The following is a 24,598-nucleotide window of genomic DNA, read 5'->3' as shown; positions in this document are numbered from 1 at the left end:
GGCTCCTTCACAAAGAAAACTGCTCTGTGTGTAGCTGTATATTCAGTGCATCTATGGGTGGAGGGAGGCTTGGAAGGCTCCTATGTCACCATCTTGATTGACTCTTTCAGTCTATGCCTTATTTCTTATTAAGTGAGGGTCCTCCATACTGTTTTCTTTAGTAACTATAGCAATTTGCATTCCTACAACAGTGTAGAAGGGATTCCTTTATCCATAACCATATGAATTCCTTGTATATATTGGATATTAACCCCTTATCGGATATGTGATTTGCAAATATTTTCTCCCATTTCATAGGTGTCTTTTCAACTTATTGATGGTTGCCTTTGCTGCATGGAAGCTTTTTAGTTTGGTATCATCTCACTTGTTTTTTGCTTTTGTTGCCTTTACTTTTGGTGTCAAATCAAAAAAATCACTCCTAAGTCCAATGTCAGCTTACCTCCTATGTTTTCTTCCAGAAGTTTTACAGTTTCAGACTTAACATTGAAGTCTTTAATCCATTTTGAGTTGATTTTTGTGTATGGTTTGATACTGGTGCCATTTCATTCTTTTCCATGTAGCTGTCCAGTTTTTCCAGCAGTGTTCATTGAAGAGACTATCTTTTCTCCATTGTGTATTATTGGCACCTTTGTCAAGGATGAGTTTACCACAATGTGTGGGTTTATTTCTGTCCCACTAATCCATACATCTATTTTTATGCCAGTACCCTACATTTTTTGATTACTATAGCTTTGTAATATAGTGTGAAATCAGGAAGTGTGATGCCTCTTTGTTCTTCTCAAGATTGCTTTGGCTATTCAGGATCTTTTGTGTTTCCATACAAATTTAGAATTTTTTTTCTATTTATGGGAAAAATTCTGTTGGAATTTTGATAGGCATGACATTGAATATGTAAATTGGGGCACTATGGACATTTTAACAATATTAATTTTTCCAATCCATGAGCATGGAATATCTTTCATTTATTTGTGTTTTGTTCAATTTTTTTATCAATGTTTTATAGTTTTCAGTGTACAGATCTTTCAACTTTTTGGTTAAATTTATTCTTAAATATTTTATTCTTTTTGATGCTATTGTGAATGGGATTGTTTTAAAAGGAACTCTTAAATATGATACTTCTAGACAAAAAAACTGGAGCTTTTTTCTCAAAATGTATACAGTAATACATTCATTTATTTTTTGTTATCAGGGTGTTCTAATTCTTTTTCTCCCATTTACTATTATGCTGATATGTAGTTGGCCTGGGGTCAGGTACTATCAGCAGTCCCTACTATATATGGGTAAACATATGTACTTCTTTGTTATTTCCTGTTTTAAGATTCATTTATATTTATTTTTAACTATGAGTTATTTCCAACCTGTTAAAATTATTTTAAAAACATTTTTAATCCAGAATGTGAAAAGTCACCTTACTCAAATGAATTATTTTGACAATTTAACGAAGAATCAGATTATGAAGGGCTTTGCATGCTCTACCTGAAGTTTTAGTATCTTAAAGGCCAGGAGAATGTTCTGAAAATTTTTCAGCTGTACAGTGAAATAGATAGCTTATTGTTTTAGGAATTTGATAAAACTTGATGACTAATTGGATGTAGTGGATAAGGTGGGAGGAAGAGTCTCAGAGTGCCTTCTATATTTCTGGCTTCAGTATCTGGGTACATGGTGGAAGGGACCGTCAGTGGGAAGGCTGTGTGGAAAAGTGCTAACACCGGATGGAAGATGGCCCATTTGGTTTGCATCTACTGAATTTGTGAGATCTATACATTTCTTGCAGGTGGACATGTTATGTGTGTAGAAATGCTGGTTTGAAATTCAGCATCCAACAGTCCTATCTCTTAAAATTCTTTCATCCTTTGGTTTCCATGGAACTTCTGCATAGCACTGTTTCTCTGGGTTTCCTTCCACAGTCATGTTGGGCTTTTCTGTCTTTACCCATGTGTATAGCAGAGACCCTCCAGAGTTCTGACCGAGGGCCCTTTCTCTTCAGAGATTTTGCCCTACCCGGTGGCCTCAGCTACCATCTTGGGGTCATGATAATTGCAACTTAGGAGAGGTGCTAAGAAAGCTTGCGGGCAGAGAGCTAGAAGGAAAACCTGGAAACAGTAAAGTAATGGAAGTTTCTAGTGGGAAATTTGAAAAATCAGTTATTCACAGCATAACATTGTAATTAGAGATCAAGGAAAGGGACCTGCAGATGGTCTTTTCTTGGGAAAATTAGGCCACCTTTACCTGAACAAAGTCACATTGCAGTGCACATGGCTCACACCACATTGTAATGGGTGAGGGCGGGGGTGTGGGGGAGGTGACAAGAAGAGGAGATAGTGTACATAGATTAATTTGTGAACAAAAATAAAAGAAGGTTTGGGGCAGAAGTTAAAGAAATTGTAATTCCAGCATTTATATCTTTAATACAAAAGTTAAATAAAGCATAATGCAAAAATGTTCATTGAAAAGCATTTGAGAAGAACAAGACTTTTATTTCACTGTATTTAAAAGAAAAAAATAGACATAATATCTTCATATATCTCTCCTCGATATTTTTTGTTGTTGTTTAGCGTGAAAAAGAAAGCTTTCCATTTTTTAAACTTGATGAATGATGGGTTTTAAAACTTGGCTACAGGTTATATTATATCACACATAGGCTTCTACTAAATTTTATTAACATATATACTGACATCACAAAACATTCTCAAAGCAATTCGGGTTAATTCAGTCCCACAAATATGTATCGATTTTCTATTGAGAGGCAAGTATTAAGCTAGGTAAGGGGATCCAAATAGGGATAACTACAGTCTCAAAAATACAATGCAGATAACCTAAAACTTATTTAATATAATGTGGTAAAATCCAAGACAGTAGTAGGTACTGTGAGCATTGGCAACAGTTAATCCAACTTAATGATTCAGGCATGAGGAACAATGAAGCAAACCTTGAAGGAGAAATAAATATTAGCCAGCAAGAGCAGAGAGAGGGCATTCAAGACAGAGAGTATAGTATGAGAAAAATACAGGTATACTCCAGAGTGTGTTACATGAATGACATTATAAGCAGAGTCTGATTTACTGAAACATAATTATAAATCATGGAGTAAAGGCTGAAGAAATAGATAAAAGCAAGTTTATGGAGAGCTTTATCTGTTATTATAAGAAACTAAATTTTATAACTGTATAAGGAGCTAAACTGTAGGTAGAGCACTGGAGTAACATGGTTGGAGTTATGTTTTTAGAAGACTATTTTTGTGGGGCGCCTGGGTGGCTCAGTCATTAAGTGTCTGCCTTCAGCTCAGGTCATGATCTCAGGGTCCTGGGATCAAGCCCCGCATTGAGCCCGCATTGGGCTCCCTGCTAAGCGGGAGCCGGCTTCTCCCTCTCCCACTCCCCCTGCTTGTGTTCCCTCTCTTGCTGTGTCTCTCTCTGTCAAATAAATAAATAAAATCTTTTTTTTTAAAGAAGAAGACCATTTTTGTTACAATGAAGAGCAGGAAAGACAGCGGGGTGGTGTGTAGGAAAGAAATTAGGAGGATAATAACCCAGAGGTGAGATAACAAAGTCTGATGGGGATATGTAATAGAAATGGAAATGTAGGAAGGATTCAAGGTGAATTCAGATGGTAAGAGGAGCCAAGAGTATTTGGTGATGGCTGAGAAGTGATGGGTGAGCACAGAAGTCCAGCATGACTTGCAGGTGTCTCCCATTGGTGCCTTGGTGGATCACAATGCCGTGAACCCATATAGTATAACAGGAAAAGAAAGAAAATTTGAATGGAGGGAAAAGGTAGAACATTTACTTTAGAATTGTTGAGTTTGGGATACCAGTGGAAGTTTCAGGTGGATTTGTCTTTGGATTCACAAATATGAAACTTAGCCCAGAGGTCTAGGCTGAAGACACAGATCTGAGATCACCATTTAAGCATTACTTAAAACCATGCGAATGAATGAGAATGCTTTATTAATGCAGAATAAACTTGTATGTCTTTCATACTTACCATTCAGTTTCCCTTCCAGTTTATTTTCTTTAACAACTCTACTTCATTTTAATGGAATGTTACCTGTTTGACCATGTTGTGGTCTAGGAGGAACACACCCATTTTGATTTAACCAAAGACATGGAAACTTCTGAATGGTAACCCTGTCTGTCCATGGTTTCTAATGTTCTGTTCTTACCAACATATCACTGACTTAGCCTCCTTTAAGTTATCTACTCCAAAAGTAGCTCTACCTTTCTGTGTTTCATGTACAGTTAGGGCTCTCACATGTGCCTGCTACCGCCAATATGCTTCCGAGAGGGTGTTGTCGGTCTTTGTTCCCTGTGGTGGCAGCTCTTACTGATCACTAGAAACTTGGTGGCTTAAAGCAACATGCATTTATTATTTTACAGTTCTGGAGATCAGAAGTCTGAAATCAATTTAACTGGGCTAAAATCAAGATCCTAGCAGACTGACATCCTTTCCGGAGGCTCTAGGGGAGAATCATTTCTTTACCTTTTCTAGCTTCTAGAGACTATATATTCCATTGCTCATGGCGGCTTCCTCCATCTTCCAAGTGCAGCAGTCCACCACCTCTGCTCCCATCATCCCATCTTTTTCTTTCGCCTTTGACTTTCTTGTTTCCCCCTCACAAGGGTCCTTGTGATTACATCTGGCCCATCAGGGTAATACAGGATGACCTTCCCATCTCAAGATCCTCACTTAATCACATCTGCAAATTGTCATGTAAGATAACATTTACTGGTTCGAGATTAGGATGTGGACATCTCTCCAGGGCTACTATTTAGCTATCACATTGTCTGTGACTAGAAATGAACACAGTCGCTAGTCCTGGATTGCCATACTACTTCTAGGCACTATAAATATAAATAAGGTAACTGGTCATACTAAATTTAAATAGCATTCCTTGATTCCAAAGAAGCATATGCAGAGTAACTACAAAACAAGTGCTATCAGTTTTAGTTGCACGGTATCACTTGCACAATATCTAAGTAATTCTAAGAATTATGTGAATTTTATAGCCAGCCAATATAACATTTCTTTTCTTTCTTTCTTTCTTTTTTCTTTCTTTTCCTTCTTTCGTTCTTCTTTCTTTCTTTTTTCTTTTCTTTCTTTCTTTTCTTTCTTTCTTTCTTTCTTTTTTCTTTTCTTTCTTCTTTTTTCTTTCTTTCTTTCTTTCTTTCTTTCTTTCTTTCTTTCTTTCTTTCTTTTTCTTTTTTCTTTCTCTTTCTTTCTTCCTTCCTTCCTTTTCTTTTTCTTTTCCTTTTTTTTTTTTTTTACCTCAGGCTCAAATTCTCCTTAATAGCTCCCTGAACTTGTTTTACACTTGCCCGTCATGTGTCCTTATGGAAGGGTGATAAATCCAGGTACCTGCCTTCCATTCTGGAAGTCAAAGACTCAAATGTTTTCTCTCCCTCTCCTAGTACAGCCAGGGGGTTACTGCCTGACTGAAGTTTCGCAGGTCAAATGCTCTACCCTGTGACTTGAATCTTGATCCAGTAACATGAGGTCAGAAGAAACAGTTGACATTTACTTATGTTGACCATGTAGCACCAAACCAGACTGCTTCTGTCTTTCAGGCCTCCTAGATCTCCTGTATTGCCTTAAATCCTGCCCGGTTCTCAGACTGCTTTCCAGCCCTCCCCTCCATTCTGGAAGCTTTCAGTATCTTTCCAATGAATTACTTTCTCCTAAGTTAGCCAAATTTGGTTCTGTCACTTACAGTTAGAAAACCCTAATAATTGTAGTGTTACATAGATATTATCATTGCTAGGTTCAATCTACCATAAGAATTTTGTAAGAAAATTGATTTTCCACTTCAAATAATTTTATTCAGTAATGTCACCTGATTTGAGTTAGGGCATTCTTATTTAGGTGACCTCATTAAAATTCTATGGATTAAACATATTTACAGATCTGGAAATGCAACGTAGTTGCTTTTTCCAGATTAGGAAGGCTATTTTTTTTACTTTGCCTTTTTATGGAATCGTAGTTGAAGCATTAAGCACCTCTGCATAACCATTCTTGAATTGCCTGGGGAATATCTTTTAGAGCTTTGTTAAAGCATTGGTGATCATGATACTACATACATGCTGAGGATTTACCTCCATTTCTTTGGATGTTTCGTGGTTAAAAACTTTTTTTTCTTTAATGGAAAATCACTCAGTTGAAATTGCGGAAAAGCGAATATTTATCTGAGTCATATTTTTTATGGAAACCGTTTTTCACTTCTCTGCATTTTTAGAAGTGTTTCTTTAAAAAGGATATTCTATTAATATTTATAATTAGATATCACACAAAGCAGATGCTAAATCTTATGCTATAACTTTATCGGTAAAATTACATAAAGAAGATTATATACTCTTTGGCATAATGTTCTCTCTGGGAGCTGTAGAACAAAAGAAATTCTCCATGAAGACACCTTTTTTTTTTTTTTAGTAGAGGAAAACAGGAAGGCGGTGATTACGATTATTTTAACTATTATCCAGAACATTAGTACTTAATTGATTGACTTTTTTCTCTTTGATCCACATCTCAGTTCACCTATTCACACTATCTCTATTCTTACTTTGAACCCACGTGGATTCTTCCTATTTGCAGAGCATGTTAGAGGTGCCGTCCTCAGCCTCTGTGAACCGACCTGGCTTGCGGGGGGGGGGGGGGGTTAGTGGGGAGTTTACTGAGGTCAGAGGCCGGATGGGAGAAAAAGGGATTGGTTTTTGTGATTACCGTTAGGCCAGTGCCAAGAGAAACCAATGGTATTAATCTTGTGTAATCTAATACACACAGCCACCCAAGAGCCATCTTTGTATTAGATGGGGAAACCGAGGTTCCGAAGAATACATGTTTGAAAGTAATGGCACGGGCTTTGCACGTCAGTTCTCGTGAGTCTAGCCTCTTTCCACTACCCCCCTCTCCTCCCTGGCGATTACTTCAAAAATTCTAGTAGGGACCCCGAGGATGGAGAGTAGCGGACAGCAAACCCTCTGTCCGCCAACTTGATCTCCTGTGATAAAAACTGTTAAATGAGTTCTGACTCCCTCTTAAAAAGACAAGGTTAGGGACAACGGCTGGAAAGATAAAAGCCTGAAGGTTCAATTCTCTCGAGACGCTGCGCCAGGGAACGGATAGGGCACGCCCACTAATGGGTGGCCTCCTTTCCGATTCCATCCCAGGGATGCGGGGCTTTCCCCTCCGTCCGGGTTGAGTGCGTGTGAGTGTACTTGCCACCGGAAGCCTGAACGGGCAGAACCCGCAGGCCAAGAGCAAGCTCCGGGAGACGCCGGGCGCCTCCCCGCGGCCTCGACGCACGTGCCTGGGCTAGGGCCAGGGCTAGTGGCCGCGCCGTAGTAGCTGGGGCGGGTGGGAGAGGCTGGCTCCGGGCCGCGGCCGCCGCCCGCCCGCCGGCTCCGGTGGTTGGGCGGAGGAAGCGCGGGACTCCTCCTCCCCACCGTATTAACATGCACCCAGGGGCGGGTGACCAGCCCAGCCTCGCCGCCCCAGCTCGCCGCGTCCCGGCACTTAGCCTCCGTGCCAGAGGCGAGCGCTGCGCTCCGGGCGCCGCAATCCCGAGGACACGGCCTCTCCGACACCTCCAGCCGCGGAGAGTCGGCAGCATCATCTGCGGGAGCGGTCGCAGCCGCCTCGGCTCCTATCTCGAGTCCTTCCCATCACCTCGCTGAGACCCTGTCCTGGCCGCGGGGACACCTCTTTTCGTCCTGCCCCCGAGGCTCGTGGGACCGACGGACGGACGCAGGGATCCAGGGCCGGACTGCGGGCAGCGGCAAGGTAACGCCGGGCTGCGCTGCGGGGCTGGGGCGTGCGCGCTCGGCGGCGGCAATCGGAGCCCGGGCCGCCGCCACCACCGTGATCCCGGCGCGCTGGGTGTCTCTTGCCCGCCGCTCGGTCCCCGCTCCTCTCGCCAGCGGAGGGACGATGGGCTGGGCTCCCCTGGCCGCTTCTCCTTCGCCATCCGCCGCCTGCGGCGCACTCCCGGACCCCCTGGGGACCCCAGGAACACGGGCGCCAGCGCGCCCCTATCCGGGCTTGCGGTCCTGGCAGCTCCCCATTGGGGCCCAGGGAGGGGACAGATTTCTAATTGCGACAGGGTCCTGGAAGGGGGAGGGGAGAAGAACACTAGTTCTCGTCATCTCTACCGGCCAAATTCACATCTGCCCCCGCCCCCAACCCCTGGTACACCTTGCGGTGTTGGAGGAGGCTGCCCAACTGCAGGGGAGTTCTCGACAGGCTCCTGGATTGTTTGCAAAGCAAGTTGTTGCACTTGCTTTTTAGGTGACATTTTGGCTTTGGTTGTGGAGAGAGCCTCCTCCCGTGTGTGTGTGTGTGTGTGTGTGTGTGTGTGTGTGTGTGCGCGCGTAAGTGTGTGTGCGCGCGCGCGCGCGTATGAGAGAAAGCCAGAGAAACAGAGACACAAAGAGAGACAGAAGCACGCAGGGGGAGACCGAGATACAGAAAGAGAGACACACAGAGGATGGGATTCAAGGGGGAGGTCACTGTCGAGTCGCCCCTCGCCCGCGGCGGGGGCCAATTCCCGGCGAATCGCGAGGCCAACCTTGAGACGCGGTATTCAGTGAATTGAATGAGCGGGGCTGGAGCCGAGACCAAACAGGGACTTCTCCTCGGGGCTGGGAGAGATAACAAATTGCACTTTCATTGAGGGGCGGCTGCAGCTGCGGGAGGGACCTTCGGAGGGCCGCGTGGAGATGAAGACCCTGCATTCAGCACTCCGGCTGCTGCTCTCTTCGAGGAAGGCGAGCTGTCCCTGCTTCACCCGGTGGCCCCCGGGAGGCCGTGGGAAGGGGCGACCCGCGCCGGAGACACTGAGTGCCTGTGCCCGAGCGCCGTTCCCGCCCGCGGCTCCCGGGGTCGCCTTCCTCCAGGGCAGTAGGGCTGCGGAATTTTCTGTTTGAAAACCGGTGGTCGTGCGGAGGGGAGGGGGTTTGAAGTGGCCAGAGGGCCGGGACAGGGACGCGGGTGGGTAGATGTTTTCTTTTATGGACTTAGGCAAGACAACATTTACCCTCCTGACACAGTGAGCCTGGCTTGAGTTCGTGAGAGATTGATGCTTCCTGTCTCCCTTGGCATAACCTGTAAAGTTATGGAATTACAAGGATGAAAGACATATAATAAAAGTAACAATTAAAAAACAGATCTTTATCTTTTCTAGTCTTCATCAATGGCTTTGTAAAGTGGTGATGGATCAATCAGAGTTGTAGTCAGACACTGGGATGAAGAATGTTTAGAACTAGGAAAGCGATTTTAGGACCGAACTCAGAAACATCTTGCAAATTATTTTTGCCAGGAAGAAGCTAACTGCCTTTTGACTGTTATTTATAACGGAATTTCAGTTTCAGGAAGCAACTTTCTATTGGCCAATGTAATTTTGCATATATAGCAATAACTCGTTCTTCCAACTTGGACAGAAATGACATGGAGGCAAGAAATGTTATAAGTATCCCAATTTCTATAATGTCAAAAGGGTAAAGTTTTCTTTGCTTCAGTTTTTACAAAGGAAATTCAAAGCCACAAAAACACATTGAATATGTATCTATGCAAAATATGTGAAATTTAAACGTCCATTGAGGTCATCAAAATTACTCAGTTCAGAAAATCTATATCTGGCATAAATAGGAAATGGAAAAGTTCATAGAAATCTGATGTCAGTAGCTATGTTTTTGATTTCCTTTGGATTTGTCACTTCAGGTTAAAGTTGCAGCAGGGGAAAGTCACTGCTTTGAAATATTCCAAGTTTCAGATCTAAAATTCCATAACTACTTTTGAAAAATAAAAAACAGAAAAGACAACAGACTCACTTAAGAGAAAATGTTACTTGAATGAGAAAAGCCTTGAGCACATTTGCAAATATAGGATATTAAAAAAGCTAGACCTATCTCTATTTCTCTGTATGTTTCTATCAAGATTCCTATTCTAAGATTAGTTTGCCAAATAAAATATCGTATCTCAAATATTATAGGCAATATTAATATTGGCAAACTGAACTGATTGAGAGATTCCTGAAAACGTTGTGAAGGAATTTTCTGACAAAACTCCTCAAATAACACATGAACAGTTGCGCTTTTGAGAGATAATATGCACATGAGTTTTCCCTGTGGGGAATTTTCATCGGTTAGTATCTTTAATTTCTCCTTCAACATAATTTTTTTTCTGCCGGGACTAAAACCTTGATGAAACATATCAGTAATTATTGAAAGCAAGACCTTCTTAAAATATTACCTAGCCCCTATAGAGAACTAGCTTAAAACTAAGTGATGTTCTACTTTCTAAATCCTTCTAAGCTTAAGTATCCTATTGAATCAAACTTGGAAATATAAATTGCATACACTTTGATTTAACTCTATTAGATATGTGCACCTTTGTTCCATATAGCCATCTAGATTCATTATTTTTTAAAATCTAAAATTAAAACTGGGGGGAAGGGAACTGAATTTTTACTAACTCCTCATTTAGAGATATGTAGCATAGTAATAGTTTCAGCTACAACTTAACTGTGGCAAGTACCATGTTTTTTTGTATAGCAACTTCTAGAAACAAAAAAAATCAGCATTCTGATTTTGATTTCATATAATATTTTAAATGGAGAAAGAATAGTAAAATGCTATCTAAATGTGTGTTTTTATAGTGAAGTTTATATGATAGAGTCCAGTTCATCTTCTGGTGTCTTCTTCATCATTCCCAGAAATTGCTCCGCCCTTTATCAGATCCACTGTCCTCCTTGCAGAAGTTTTCTGTTCCTCTCAGGAAGCATTGAACTGGAGGGTTTCTATGAAGATTGCATCTCTATAGAAACTACACTTGCCTCTCTTTGCTTAATTTAAGGAAACAATGTAGTTGTAAGTTCTTTTGTTTCTTTTCTCTTTTTCGTTGGTAATTATGTCTTCCTGCTAGAGGAGAAGCACCATTAAAGCAGAAAGGCTGCAAGGACTTTTCAAAAATCTCAACACTTTGCCCAACCCCTCACCTTTCACATTTACAATCTTTGCCTTACCTTTGTGGGATGTTGTTCTCTTAATACATTTTTATTTTAAAGAAATACAATCACAAGAAGGCCCTTTTCTAGCATTCCCCAAATTTTTGTGCTGCTGAGACACTTGGAGCTTCAAAAGCACCCCGTGTCTTGTGCTGTCTTTTATGCTCAGAAGATCCTGAGGGCTTATAATTCTCCATTTTCAAAAAGAGGGATCTTTTCACTGGCTCCCAGATGACTTTCTCTACCCGCCCCCAACCTTTTTTAAATCATGAGGAATTTATAGTCTGATTCCTGTTACTGCCCAATGAAGGTGACGTTCTCTAGATGTGTGGTCTATCAGGAATTGCTAGAGATGCTGTTCCTTCTACCACAGAGCAGGATTTAGAACTAGTCTTCAGGCATTTGCTTTAATTTATTAAACATCCACTAATAACTCATTGTATGAGATACTAGGTACCAGCTGGTTTTCCTTTAACACATACTTGGTTTATGCAAAAAAATAATAAATATACCTTTAATACATAAAGCATTAAAGTATTTATGCATATTTGCTACACACACACACACACACACACCCCACCTCCAAAAGTTGGTATTGCATATGAGATGCGTTGACCCCTCAATTTTACATTCTTCATTCTAAGAAATGGCAGGGACCAGACAAACTGGTGTACAGGTGAGAAACTAGAGTTATTCTCTTCCTTTATCGACTTAAAGGTTGGTGTGTATTGTTTTGTTTCCTCCTTCCTGTAGGAGTTCAGGATTGCAAGGTAAGTGAATTCCACTTCAGAAGACCAACTCATACACAGAAACCCACTGGACATACAGCTATAGATCTTTGGCCCAGATTCCTGGACCTTTTCCTGGGTAGTTGAGAACCAGTAAAATTGGGATATGATTGCCCCACTTGGGATTGTTGTGAATGAGATATCAATGCTCTGCATCTGCTGTGAAGATGCAAACCCACTTTCCTCCTGGAATTTGTCCAAAACCCAACAGTTCATTTTTATATTTACTTATCATCATTTGCTCACCTGTTGTCATGGACAATTTCTAGATTTTTCTCTCAACATTTTGTGAGATTTATAAGCAGCAACACAAAAGCAAGCCATGAAGAGTGTAGTTTGGCAGTGTATTAACTGTTCAATCCTGCCAGATTTTCTTAGTATTCAGCAGAGTAGGGGCTTGGTGAAGCCCTGGTTAAGCAGTTAGGAGAGGAGAGTTTGTGGTAGGGCTGGTTATTTCCCCAGCTCTTGTGTCCCCTTCTGCACCGGGAGGGCTCAGACACATTGAAATGGCTCCCTCAGGCGGCCTGTGGGGAGGTCTCTCTCTCTCTCTCTCTCTCTCTCTCTCTCTCTCTCTCTCTCTGGGCGTGTTTCCAGCCCTGCTGCTTTACTCTGTGACACGGTTTTGGATAATTTGAAAACATCTGCTAGAGTGACTCCCCTTTTAATTCTACTACTAGAGAACATTTATTAGTATATGATGGGAGGACTGGCATTAACCCTTACTCTGACTTCAAGATCATACCCTTTGTCTGGAGACCCTGTCTTGGTTTCAGTTTCAGTGGAAACTCAGAGTGAAGTCTATTTCTGGACTAGAAATTTCCCTGCTAGATATCACTGAGATTTTTTTACAAAACACATGCTGCCGTTTCAGAGGCAAATGGCATTTTGATCTTGTCTCAGACTTTGCAAACAACTATTCCATGATATGATTCATCCTACTACTCTAGTAAAAAAGCAAGGTACAGTAGTCGCTCCCTTGGAAGCTCCTTTTCCAGACACTAACCCAGAAGGCTAAGTAACCTTTTCATTGTTTCCAACAGGGAGGCTTTTTTCCGTTAGAGCCTCAGGGTGAGTGGGGGGGGGGGGGGGGGAGGGGGGGGACAGGACCTTGAAGCAGTAAACACATTTGGAAGTTTATTGTGTGAACCCTTGCCTAGGTGATTTAGAGACTCACCTGATTCTATAGCTTCTGTGAAGCAGGGTAAGATGTCTTTCCCCCACTTTCCCTGGAACACTGTTTCTTACATTATTTCCTCTTTCCTAGAACTCAGCTGAAAAGTAATTTAATCAGTGAGGCTCTCCAGTTGAATGCAGTTTTAGTGCTTTATACTTTTTTCACGGTCCTTTCACAGTAAATAACGATCCTTTTTTGACTTTTGTGATTATCCTATCAACTGTCTTCCTCACTGCACTGTGCATTCCATGAGGTCAAGAACTAAATACAGCCTGTTCACCAGAAATCAGCAATGCCTAGCACAGTCCCAGGCATTTAGTAAGTGGTCAGTAAACGTTGGTTAAGCGAGTGGGTTAATAAACAAATGAGTGAATGGAAATCTGTATTCAAACTGTGTAAGGACCATAACTGAGGGTAGTATTATGTGGCTTTTAAAAGCCCCCCACTACCCCCTGCTCCTTGCAGTCTTAAATTCTGCATTCTCTACTCTAATAATACTTGGTAAACACAAGGCTGATCCCAGCATGGCCAACGTGTGAGGGGGTAGGTTTTGCTACATTTCCCAACTAGGGAAACTGCAGTCCCCTGGAAAACAAGAGGAAAGTTCTGAAATAAGGTAAGGATTAAAAAACAGAATAAAAACAAAAACAAAAAAAGCCTCCTGTCCCTTCCTCTTCCTCCTCTTTCTTACTCAAAATAGCCGTATGAATAGCTTAATCACTCCACCTGCATGTTTATTGTGAATGGAGTGCCCCCTCCCCAGGCTTAGCACTGGCTCATTTCTTACTCTCCAGGCCAAAGGATTGAGGACTCCTTCCTACGTCTCCATGGCATCTGATACATATTTGTTTCTTATTTCATTTCTGTTTATGTGCCTACCTCTATGAGACCATAAGCTCAGAGATAACGACTAGGATAGGAGTCGCATGTGGAAGAGACACAGATGTTCACTGGACGGTGAAAGATTGAATCAGATCACAAGGATGAGAGATAAATCTAGTGGGATGGAGAGATGTGGATACAACTGACTTTGTTGCTTGAGGCTGATTTCTGTGCAAGTACTTAGAACCTACGTGGCGTGCCTCTCACTAATAGGTGATGTTGGAATCTGCTATTTTTTAAAATTATATGGAATCACAGCCTTCCAAGTAATTCCGTGATTTTTTTTTTTTAATACTAGTTTCTGGCCAGGCATGTAGTATATGCTATCCCACTCTGTGCTTCTGAGATACTCGGATTGTGCAATGAGGTGGGCTTAACCTACCACTTGGCACCCAGCTTTAGTTGCCAGATCCACTATTCAGCCTTCAATGAGGATAAGTAAGCCCCAACATGGACATGGCTCATGTTATTATAAACTATGATGTGTAATAATTTATCTAGATTTGCTTTTCTTTTATTGGAAATTTAAAATATCTTGCTTTGATGATAAGAATCCTAGGGGATGTAGATGATTGATGTAGATATTGGCATGGATGTAGCCCCCAAGGACGGGCCAACAGACAAACAAAATTATGCTATCTCCCATGTACTCATCAGCCTGGAGAATACAGAAGTGCAAACATTGTTCAGATCCTTGGGTGGCTTAAAATCTAATCCAAAGGATAAGATTAAAATGTAGAAACTAATTAGTAAGAACATGTTACAGAATAAAAGTAAGGGCTCAAGTATCTGGGACCAGTCATATTTATCCTGGGCTTTTATGGAGTGGCAGAGCTCAACAAAAAATGGGATCATTGTGGAATGTTCCCTAAAGACTAAGGTCTTAAACTGGGCTTCCCTGGATGGGTAAGAGTTAAATGGAAGAAGAGATAAGGCGGAACATTTACAAAGACACGGAAACGCAAAGCGACTTGGCATATTCCTGATTCAAGGAGATCCTCATCTGCTCTGGTTCCTCCAGTGCATTTTCATTAGAGCTGGAGATGAATTTGATTGAGAAGGACGGAGAATGTTTAGAGTTGATAGGGACATTGAAGGATTTTGAATAGACAGTGATACAGAGAAGGGGCCTCTTAGGCTGATGGAAGTAAATCTGTCGACCGCCAGATTGGAACAGAGAGAAGCATTAGGAGGCTGTTCATTAATTGTGGCATAAATGATGAGAACCAGGTCTCAGGAAGTAAAAATGGGGGAAAAGGAGACATGAAATATTTTGGAAAAAATTTCAACTAATGTTTGACTCCTTCCTTTCTCTTTTACGTATAACTGTGTCACAGACTGTTTTTTTAACTCTTTATCATTAATTAAAAGGTATTGTGAACTACAGTAATATCAAAAAATTAAATATTAAAATAAAACCTATGTGTCCACTCCCCAGATTATGAAATAAGTCATTATACATACTGTTAATACTCCCAGAGTACTCTTTCTCCAAGCATGTCTCCCCTCATGGTACCCTCTCTAGAGGCAGACCTCAGAGGTATTCCACGTTAGGCTCCAGAGGACTGTAATAAAACGAATATCACAATAAAGTGAGCAAAATGAATGTTTTGGTTTCCCAGTGCATTTAAGTTACGTTTACACTGTACTGTAATCTATTAAGTGTGCAATAGAATTATTTCTAAAATACATGTATGTATTCATACCTTAGTGACAAAATACTTTATTGCTACAAAATGCTAGCCATCCTCTGAGCTTACATCAAGTTGTAATCTTTTTTTTAAATTTTGTTCAAAATATATTAATTTCGTTCCTTTTTTTTAATTATGTCATGTTAGTCACCATACAGTACATCATTAGTTTTTGATGTAGGGTTCCATGATTCATTGTTTGCGTATGTAATCTTTTTGCTGGGGGATGGGTCTTGCCTCCTTGTGGCTGCTGAGTAATCAAGGCAGTGTTTGCTGAAGGTTGGGCGGCTGTGGCAATTTCTTTTTTTATTTTTCCTTAAACATTTATTTTCATTTTATACTTTTTAAAAATATTTTATTTATTTTTTTGATAGAGAGCGTGCATGAGAGATCATGAGCAGTGGGGGAGGGGTAGAGGGAAAAGCGGACTCCCCACTGAGCAAGGAGCCCAATGCAGGACTCAGTTCCAGAACCCTGGGATCCTGACCTGAGCTGACTGCAGATGCTTAACTGACTGAGCCACCCAGGCGCCCTGTGACAATTTCTTTTTTTTTTTTTTTAAGATTTTATTTATTTGTTTGAGAGAGAGAGAACGAGAGCTAGCACGAGAGGGAAGAGGGTCAGATGGAGAAGCAGACTCCCTGCTGAGCAGGGACCCCGATGTGGGACTCGATCCCAGGACTCCAGGATCATGACCTGAGCTGAAGGCAGTCACTTAACCGACTGAGCCACCCAGGCGCCCAACAATTTCTTTAAAAGAAGGTAGTTGATGAGGTTTGCCACATTGATGGACTCCTCCTTTCACTGGAAAGCTTAGAGGTCATTGTAAGGTTATTAACTTTCCTAATTTCAACATTTTTGTGTGTCAGGGAACAGGGAGGCTGGTGGAGAGGGGGAGAGACAGGGAATGGCTGGTCAGCCGAGCAGTCAGAACGCACACAACATTTATAGACATTTATAGATTAAGTTCACGGTCTTATATGTGAATGGTTCATTGCACCCCAAAACAATTACAAAGTAACAGCAGAGATCACAGATTGCAGGTCACCATAACAAATATAATAATAATAATAATAATGAAATGAAAAGTTTGAAGTATGTCAAGAATTACCAAAATGTGATAGAGAGACATGAAGTGAGCAGATGCTGTTGGAAAAATGGTGCCGATAGACTTGCTCAATGCAAGGTTGCCACAGACATTCAGTTTGTAAAAAAAAATGCAATAAAGTGGAGTGCAATAAAATGAGGTATTCCTGTACTGAATTCTGTGTTTATATTCCCACGCATTTCCTTGTGCTTTGCTATGTATTTATGTGTACTTAAGCAATATAGTCTCATTTTGCTCTTTTTAAACTATTTAAATAATAACAAGCTCTGTAGTCTTTTTCACCTTACTTTAATTGATTAGTATTTTATTGATACATGTAGCTCATTAGTCATTTATAGTGCAATATGGTATTCCACTGCATAATATATCATGATTAATGTATCAGTCATCTGTTGGTAGACAGTCAACAAGGCTGCTATGAACATTCATATGCATATTTCCTGTGCTAACAAAGGAACCTCTCCTTAGCATATCTCCTTAGGAGTGGAATTAGAGGAGGGGGGATTTGTACCTTCACATCTAGAGGATAATGCCAAATTACCAAAAAAGCATTCTACCTCTTTATACTCTCACCAGCAATCTAGAGGAGCCCTTTTCTTTTTTTCCGTATCTTTGCCAATACTTGGTGATACATTTTATTTTTTGCCAGTCTTATGAATGCGAAATGATAGCTTTTTATAGTTTAAATGTGTTGTTCCCTGACTGACTGCTAGTAATGTTGATCATTTTTTCCTCTTTTGATTGACATTCAGGTCTCTTTGGAATGCTTATTCATACATGTTGTCCACTCTCCCACAGCTTTAAAAAAAGTTATTGATTTGTAAGAGTTATTTATATATTCTGAATACCGGAGTTTTTTCTGTAATATGCATTTCAATGATCTTCTCCCAACTGGTGGCTTGTCTTTTCATTTTTATGATGTCTTTGGGTGAAAAGAGTGTTTTATTTTGAATTCCAGTATAATTAACATACAGTGTTATATTAGTTTCAGGTGCACAATATAGTGATTCCACAATTCTATACATTACTTAGTACTCCTCATGTTAAGTGTACTCTGAATTCTCATCACCTGTTTCACCCATCCCTCCACCTACCTCCCCTTTGGCAACTGCCAGTTTGTCTTCTGTATTTTAGAGTCTGATATTTTTTTTTTGTCTCTTTTTTTCTTTGTTTTGTTTCTTAACTTCCATGTAAGCATGAAACAGTATGGTATTTGTCTTTCTCTGACTGATTTCTTTCACTCAGCATTATCCCCTCTAAATCCATCCATGTTGTTGAAAATTACAAGTTCTCCTCCTTTTTTATGGCTTGAGTAATATTTCACTGTGTATATAAACCACATCTTTATCCATTCATCTATGGATGGATACTTGGCTTGCTTCCATTTATTGGCTATTGTAAATAGTACTGCAATAAACATAGGGCTGCATATATCTTTTAAATTAGTGTGTTTGTATTCTTTGGGTAAATACCTGGTAGTGTAAGTGCCGGATCATAAGGTAATTCTATGTTTAAGTTTTCAAGGACCTTCTGTACTGTCTTCCACAGTGGCTGCCCCAGTTTGCATTCCCCCCCAGCAGCATGGGGGCTCCTTTTTCTCCACATTCTTGTCAAGTGCTGTCGTCTTGATTTTAGCCATTCTAACACGTGTGAGGTGACATCTCACTGTGGGTTTGATTTGCATTTCCCTGATGATCAGTGATGAGCATATTTTCATGTGTCTGTTGGCTACCTGCATGTCTTCTGTAGAGAAATGCCTGTTCATGTCTTCTGCCCATTTTTAAATCAGATTATTTGGTTTTCTTGGTTTTGAGTTGTATAAGTCCTTTTCATGTCCTAGATAGTCTGAATGTTTTACCACAAACAGGGATTTCTTTTAAAATGATTGCTTCAGAGCCCTCTCTACCCTGGAAGGCTGGTCAAATCTCACCTCTCATAGGAAGTACTCTAGGCCAGGGTAAACTCTCTTCTGAATTCCAGTTACATTTTTCTGGATCATTTACTCTATGATTTACATTTTAAACCTTTTATGTGAATACTCCTAGATTTTAAGCTCCTTTAAGGGATTCATTGGCTTAGGTACTTCTGTCTCTCTCCAAGGCCTAAGCACAAGAGCCAGAAGAGTGGGTTTTCAATGGGTCACAGTTGCTTTCTTGATGATTAGTAATTAGTTACTGGAGATAACATCGGCTGAGTGGGGATTTGGGATGTGAGGACATTGGGATTACTGACATTGCTGGAACATATAAGAATTTGGGATAGGGAGCTAATTCTTAGTGAGTAAATTGAGCTCTATTTTGTTTATGTTGACTTTTGAGACAATATTGGACATGTTCCATCAGCAACTTGGAAAACATTAAAACCGAGTTTTAGAAAATGACAAAATTTGTGGTGTTGACTAGGGGGTTAACTGCTGGGAGGTGATCGGTAGATTCATGATGCTAACAGCTGTTTCTGTGTTCCAGATAGGGATATTCCCCCAACCCCACTCTGGATTCTACTATCCTGAGTATCTAACTAGCTAGATGGCTTTGAGCAAGTTACTTAATTTTTCTGAGCCCGGTTTTTTCATCTGAGAAATGAGGATAACTATATTTACATATCAGAGTTTTTGAAAGGATTAAATGAGCCAACCTATGTAAAGTAATTCAATGGGGGTCACCCAATAAATGCTGTTATTAACAATATATTTTATCTGGGGGCACCTGGGTGGCTCAGTCAGTTAAGCATCTGCCTTTGGCTCAGGTCATGATCCCGGGGTCCTGGGTTTGAGCCCCACATCGGGCTCCCTGCTCCACGGGGAGACTGGTTCTCCCTCCCCTCAACCCCCATCCCCTGCTCATGCTCTCTCTGGGGATCTCTCTTTCTCTCAAATAAATAAATAAAATCTTAAAAAAAAAACCCAATATATTTTATCTGTAAGAACTAATCTGCCAACCATTTTTTTCACATCAAAGTAGCATCAAGAATTTAAAAAATACTTGTCTACTCATGAAATATTTCTCCTATAGAAAATTCCCACATCTTATTTTATGTTCCTTTATTATCTGACACCGGTGACAGCAATTTGCTGAACAAGTTCAGTAATAGCTAGTATTTATTGAGCACACACTGGTCTTTGTGGTCTTGCAGGATACAACTTTCAGTCTTGCCTGCATGCTCCATGTGCTGCATCTATAGGGAAAGAAGCCTCAGCCCCTACAGCCCAGCCTCGTCTGATATTGTGGTGAGAATACATTATTTACTAAGGCATATTACCAGGACAGGGGAAAAAATCCAAAGGCTATCCAGAAAGAGGAAGTTACACTGGATCGTTACAGAAGAGCATGTCCTAAAGGTGCTGGGGAGCCCTGAGGTAGTTGTACATTGGCAGGTGGAGCACACATGTCTTCTAATTGCATCCGCCTTCCCTGCTCCGTGGGGTGTAACTTCTGCTTTCTCCTAGAAAGGACTCAGCAGATGAAAACCAGTACAAATCAGGATGAGAATTTTACTCATTGATTAGGTGGGAAAACTCCATTGTTTTTTCATTAAAGGACATGTTTGTGGATAATTAATCCATTAAGTAACACAATATTTCTTATCTTTGTGATTTAGGTTTAAGACCCCACAGAACATCATACAAAATACTTTTTCTCAAGTCTTTATTCTTCAGGAATTCCTTTTGGGTAGAAATGTTGGCACACATGAAATGGCATGATATGTTCCACAGAGAGATGATAAAGTCACATTAATGTAATTTAAGTGTTGGCAGTACTAATTTACAGATATGGTGTGTTCCAAAGATGTGCTTAAAAGATGAATATTTTTGGACATCAAACAGGATTATCCCATAGAAATTGCTATCTGATGGTGGCTGGCTTCTAAAGATAAATTTCTAGAGTATTTTTGACCCATTTTCTACAAACAGTATTACTCTAATGAATACCACATCTATCTAAAATTCAGGACTCTGTATCTATTAAAAAAGAGTAATTCTAAATTTTTTAAAGATTTTTATTTATTTATTTATTTATTTTTCACTGGGGAGGGTATGTGCTATGGTAAGATTTTTATTTTTAACTAAACTCTACACCCAACACGGGGCTCGAACTTACAACCCCAAGATCAAGGGTCGCATGCTCTGCAGACTGAGCCAGCCAGGCGCCATAAGGAATTCTAAATTTTGACTGGTCACACACAGTACTCCTTCTGCCACAGAGTTAGGAACTCCCTGCTTCTGCCAGTGGTCAGATGCTGGATGATGCTCAGGCAATATTCACAGTGGCATGGTTTCCATTGAGCCAGGACCAGAATCCAGTGAGGGGATAAGGAAACCAAAAGCTCTTACTCATTCACACTAATAATTGTTAATTGTCTACATTTATATAAACTATTTCTCTTTACTTAAATTTGAATAAAGGAAGAATAGATCAAGACATGTATGTTATTTAAAAGTTAGATGTCGGCAGGTTAGGAGTGATAAGTAGAACTGTATTTCTTAGTACTTAGGTCATTTTTCCCAGATTTTTTTCTGTATGCATTTCAGATCCTGAAGATAGCCACTACTGGATGATGGGAATTAACCAATTCATTCATTCACTCATTTAGTCAACAACAATTTTTTGTATAATTGGTATATGTTAGGCCCTATTCTAGGTGTTTTGAATTCTGTCCTGCACAACAAAAACAAAAGAGGCATGCCATGGAGGAACTTAAAATCAAGTGGGAGGAAACAGACAATAAACAATAAACATAATAAATACTTCATTTACAATGTTAGAAGGATTGACAGCTGTAAAAAAGATTGGATCGGTTGAAAGAGATCATTGAAGTACTGTTCTTCGATAGATTTCTGGTATAGAAGGAAATGAGGTTTTTGTTTGTTTTTTAATTCAGACCTTCACTTGAAATGTTCTAGCTTTAGGATTTGACAACTCTCTAAGAGAGATGTGTGGTTACCTTCACTATTGTGTCATTCTTTTATCCTTTCTGTTTTAACAGCTGTGTGTATACTCCGCAGACATAGTATCTCCCATATTGCATTATAGCTAGTTGGGTTTTTTAATCTCCCACTAGACTATGAATTATAACGTAAAGCATGTTTCTTACAAACTTCTCTTCCTGTAATGATAATAGTGATTATATATCTTACTGAATGCTTGCTATGCCCTAATGCACTAAGCACATTATGCCAGCATTATTTGGAAAGTGGTATGCTTTATAGAATATCTTCTTAGACCACAGAACTACCATGGGTAGAGCTGATAATTGAACTGAGGTCTGTTAGCACTAAGTTCTTTGTTTTGTTTTGTTTTTTTGTTAGCACTAGGTTCTGTACTCCCCTGGTGCCTAACCCAGTGCCTGGCACTTGGTGGGCATCCAAGAAATGTAGAGTGAAATGGAAATCAAATAAGCCTAATCTTGTGAAACTCATTTAAGTCTCAAAAATGTGTCTCCAGGTGCCTGTAAGTTATACCCTCCTCTTGTTTTAAATTGTTTGACTTCAAGGCCTCACTGTCCCAAGAGGTGGTTATTTGGAAATTTCTTGAAGTGACACTTTGCTTTTTTTTTTTAATTTCTTCCTCCTGTTTCCATATATCTCATATGTGGAGAACACGATAGAAATAGAATTACTTCTGTTGAAATCACAACCCTCTAGTTTGAAGGCAGAACTACTTTGCCCTCTAATGTCTGTTGTAATAAAGAAGTTTCATGGATCCTTTTGTTGTTGTTGTTGTTGTTTTAGTTTTACCTTGATTTTTGCTAGTACCTGCTTCAGTGAGTTCTTTCAAGATGCAGGCATTTTGATGGCATCAAGAACCGAGTGCATAAATAGGTTGTGTTTGGCTTGACATCTGCTTTCTACCTGCTTCTTCCTACTTGTCAGAGAAATTTTGTGTGACAGAGGTGAATCTCAGTGGGACCTTCTAGGGGTGTGACCATCTGCTTGCTCTGAGGAAAATCAGTCCCTTCTTTCCAGGAAAGGGCCTGTTGGCCGAAAGAGAAACTTGAGCTGTCTGCTTCCTGTTGAGTAATCTATTTGAAAGAATAAATGAGAACATTCCTCAAAGACAAAGAAGCACAAACACAGATGAGGTCTTCCATAAAGAACATAATTTAGAGAACACAATTAACAAACCTGACACATCTCTTGCAAGGTTCAGATTAGGACTTTGGTGGCAAGGGGAAACAAAGATGTTAGATTATCCTCCTAAGATATCGCTGAAAGAAAGAGCTTATTGCTTCTTGCTTCTTAGGATTCTTTGCAATCCAGCATGATGGAATTAAAAAACTTCCAACTGTTTAAATACACCTTGGTAAATCAGCATTATTATACCTTAACTCCAGAATAAGGTGATTCAACTGACCTATAAAGCAGTAGAATGCTCCTATAGTTTTTTTTTAACTTTAATTTTTGAAGAAAAAGGCAAGTTGACTGTATAAGTATCTCTCCCTCAGATAAATAAGTGTTGATACAGGGTGTTTAGCTCAGGTCGGTTAATAGAAGCTGAAATGAAGATAAGTACAGATAAAACTGAATGCCTTTTATGAAGTCCTTGCTGTCATGATACTGTCACAGACAACAAATGCATTTTATAAATGAAATACCTTAAATCTTTCTTCCCATGTTTCTATATAGATATTTCTAATGTTTTTGTTCAGAATTTACAATTTACATCCCAAATGAATTTGAATGTCTAATTGACATAGGACATAAACTTAGTAGAAGTTCTAGACAGGTACTAGTAAAAGTAATGTACTAACAGTAGTGCATTAATTTGTTGAAGGCAGAAAATAAATGGCCAAAGGCTTGGCTATTTTTCAATCTACAAGTGTCCTACATTGAAATTCAAATTCAATTTATATTAGACATGTTCTTAAAATTAATTTGTATACACAAGTATGGAGTATACATGAGTCAAAACATTTTATTGGAAATTCTGTAATTGAAATTGAGAAGTTCACATCACACAGTTACATATGTTCAGATAAAGGTATAAGAGTAACAAATATTTTCTAAGGTATTTTGTTCCATCTGCCTGGAATTTTGCTCCATTCCTACTCTCAACTCCTTTTCACAGGACTGCTTTTTTTTTCCTCATTAATGCCACTTATGACTACCATTTCAAAAATGCTTCAACCTGTCCCCATTTTTCTTTTTCTCAGCATCCTGGCATAGAGTTTCTCAACAAATATTTGTCAAATATTTGTTCTTAATAAAAGTTTTTCCAGAGAATGAATACGAAGTAATAAAGTTCTCAGTAATTTAAATTTCTTGCTTATAATACCAAGGCATGTTTGAACACAAAGTTTCAGTCATTTTTAGTTGACTACATGGAGTTTAAAGTTTTGGTTTTAAGTCTGAGTCCTACAAATATGTCAACTCCTTATAAGTGTTTGGAACTCATTGTCAGAAATAGAATTATCCCTATTTCAGACAGGCTATTGAGAAAGAAGGTCAGAGTAGGATTCAGTCCACTGAGGCTAGTAGGATGATGGGGTGTTACAGAATGCTGGGGCAGGACTGAGCAAAATCACTAATTCAGCAAGTGAGTACCAGGGGAGGAGGGTTTCTCAGAGCTGGGGATCAGTGATGGAAAGGAAGTGATGGGAAGAAAGTGCAGTAGTTCTTTACTGAGCCTTTTAAGGCAGTTCACAGGAAGCTCCTCCTTCTCTTCCTACCATCACCTTGCCAGCAGCAGTGCTCTCAAAGTCTGTCTACCCTTGTGTGACAGAGATAATTGTGTGATTTTGAGGTTCTTTTAAAATACTAATATTCTATACACTATAATTTCAGATGAGACTGGTACTCCGTGAAAGTTTCGTGAAATATGAAATACACACTAAAGTTGAATGACTTTACAAATCATGTGATTATAACGATCAATAGTCTAGGGACCCAGCAGTTAATTTTGAAACACTAGGAAACCCATGGAGGGAGATTGAGTATGTTTTATGTAAACTAGGTAGGTAGTAAGT

General features: G+C 39.9%; 1 protein-coding gene across 5 annotated transcripts in view; it reads left to right on the top strand.

The window, feature by feature from the left end:
• The first annotated feature begins 7,251 nt into the window (after window positions 1-7,251).
• Window positions 7,252-24,598, top strand: part of DLGAP1 (DLG associated protein 1) — a 942,912-nt gene continuing 925,565 nt past the window's right edge. For all 5 annotated transcript variants that reach the window (XM_073898465.1, XM_073898467.1, XM_025886688.2 and 2 more), the window contains exon 1: window positions 7,252-7,773. The gene's annotated coding sequence lies outside the window, so the exon portion shown is untranslated. The remainder of the gene's footprint in view (window positions 7,774-24,598) is intronic.

The sequence above is a fragment of the Callorhinus ursinus genome, unplaced genomic scaffold, assembly GCF_003265705.2.
Source record: "Callorhinus ursinus isolate GAN/ISIS: 27379988/994484 unplaced genomic scaffold, GSC_fseal_2.0 scaffold11, whole genome shotgun sequence".
NCBI lineage: Eukaryota > Metazoa > Chordata > Mammalia > Carnivora > Otariidae > Callorhinus > Callorhinus ursinus.
Note: the sequence above shows the minus strand (reverse complement) of the source record. Positions and strands in the feature narration are given on the sequence as shown.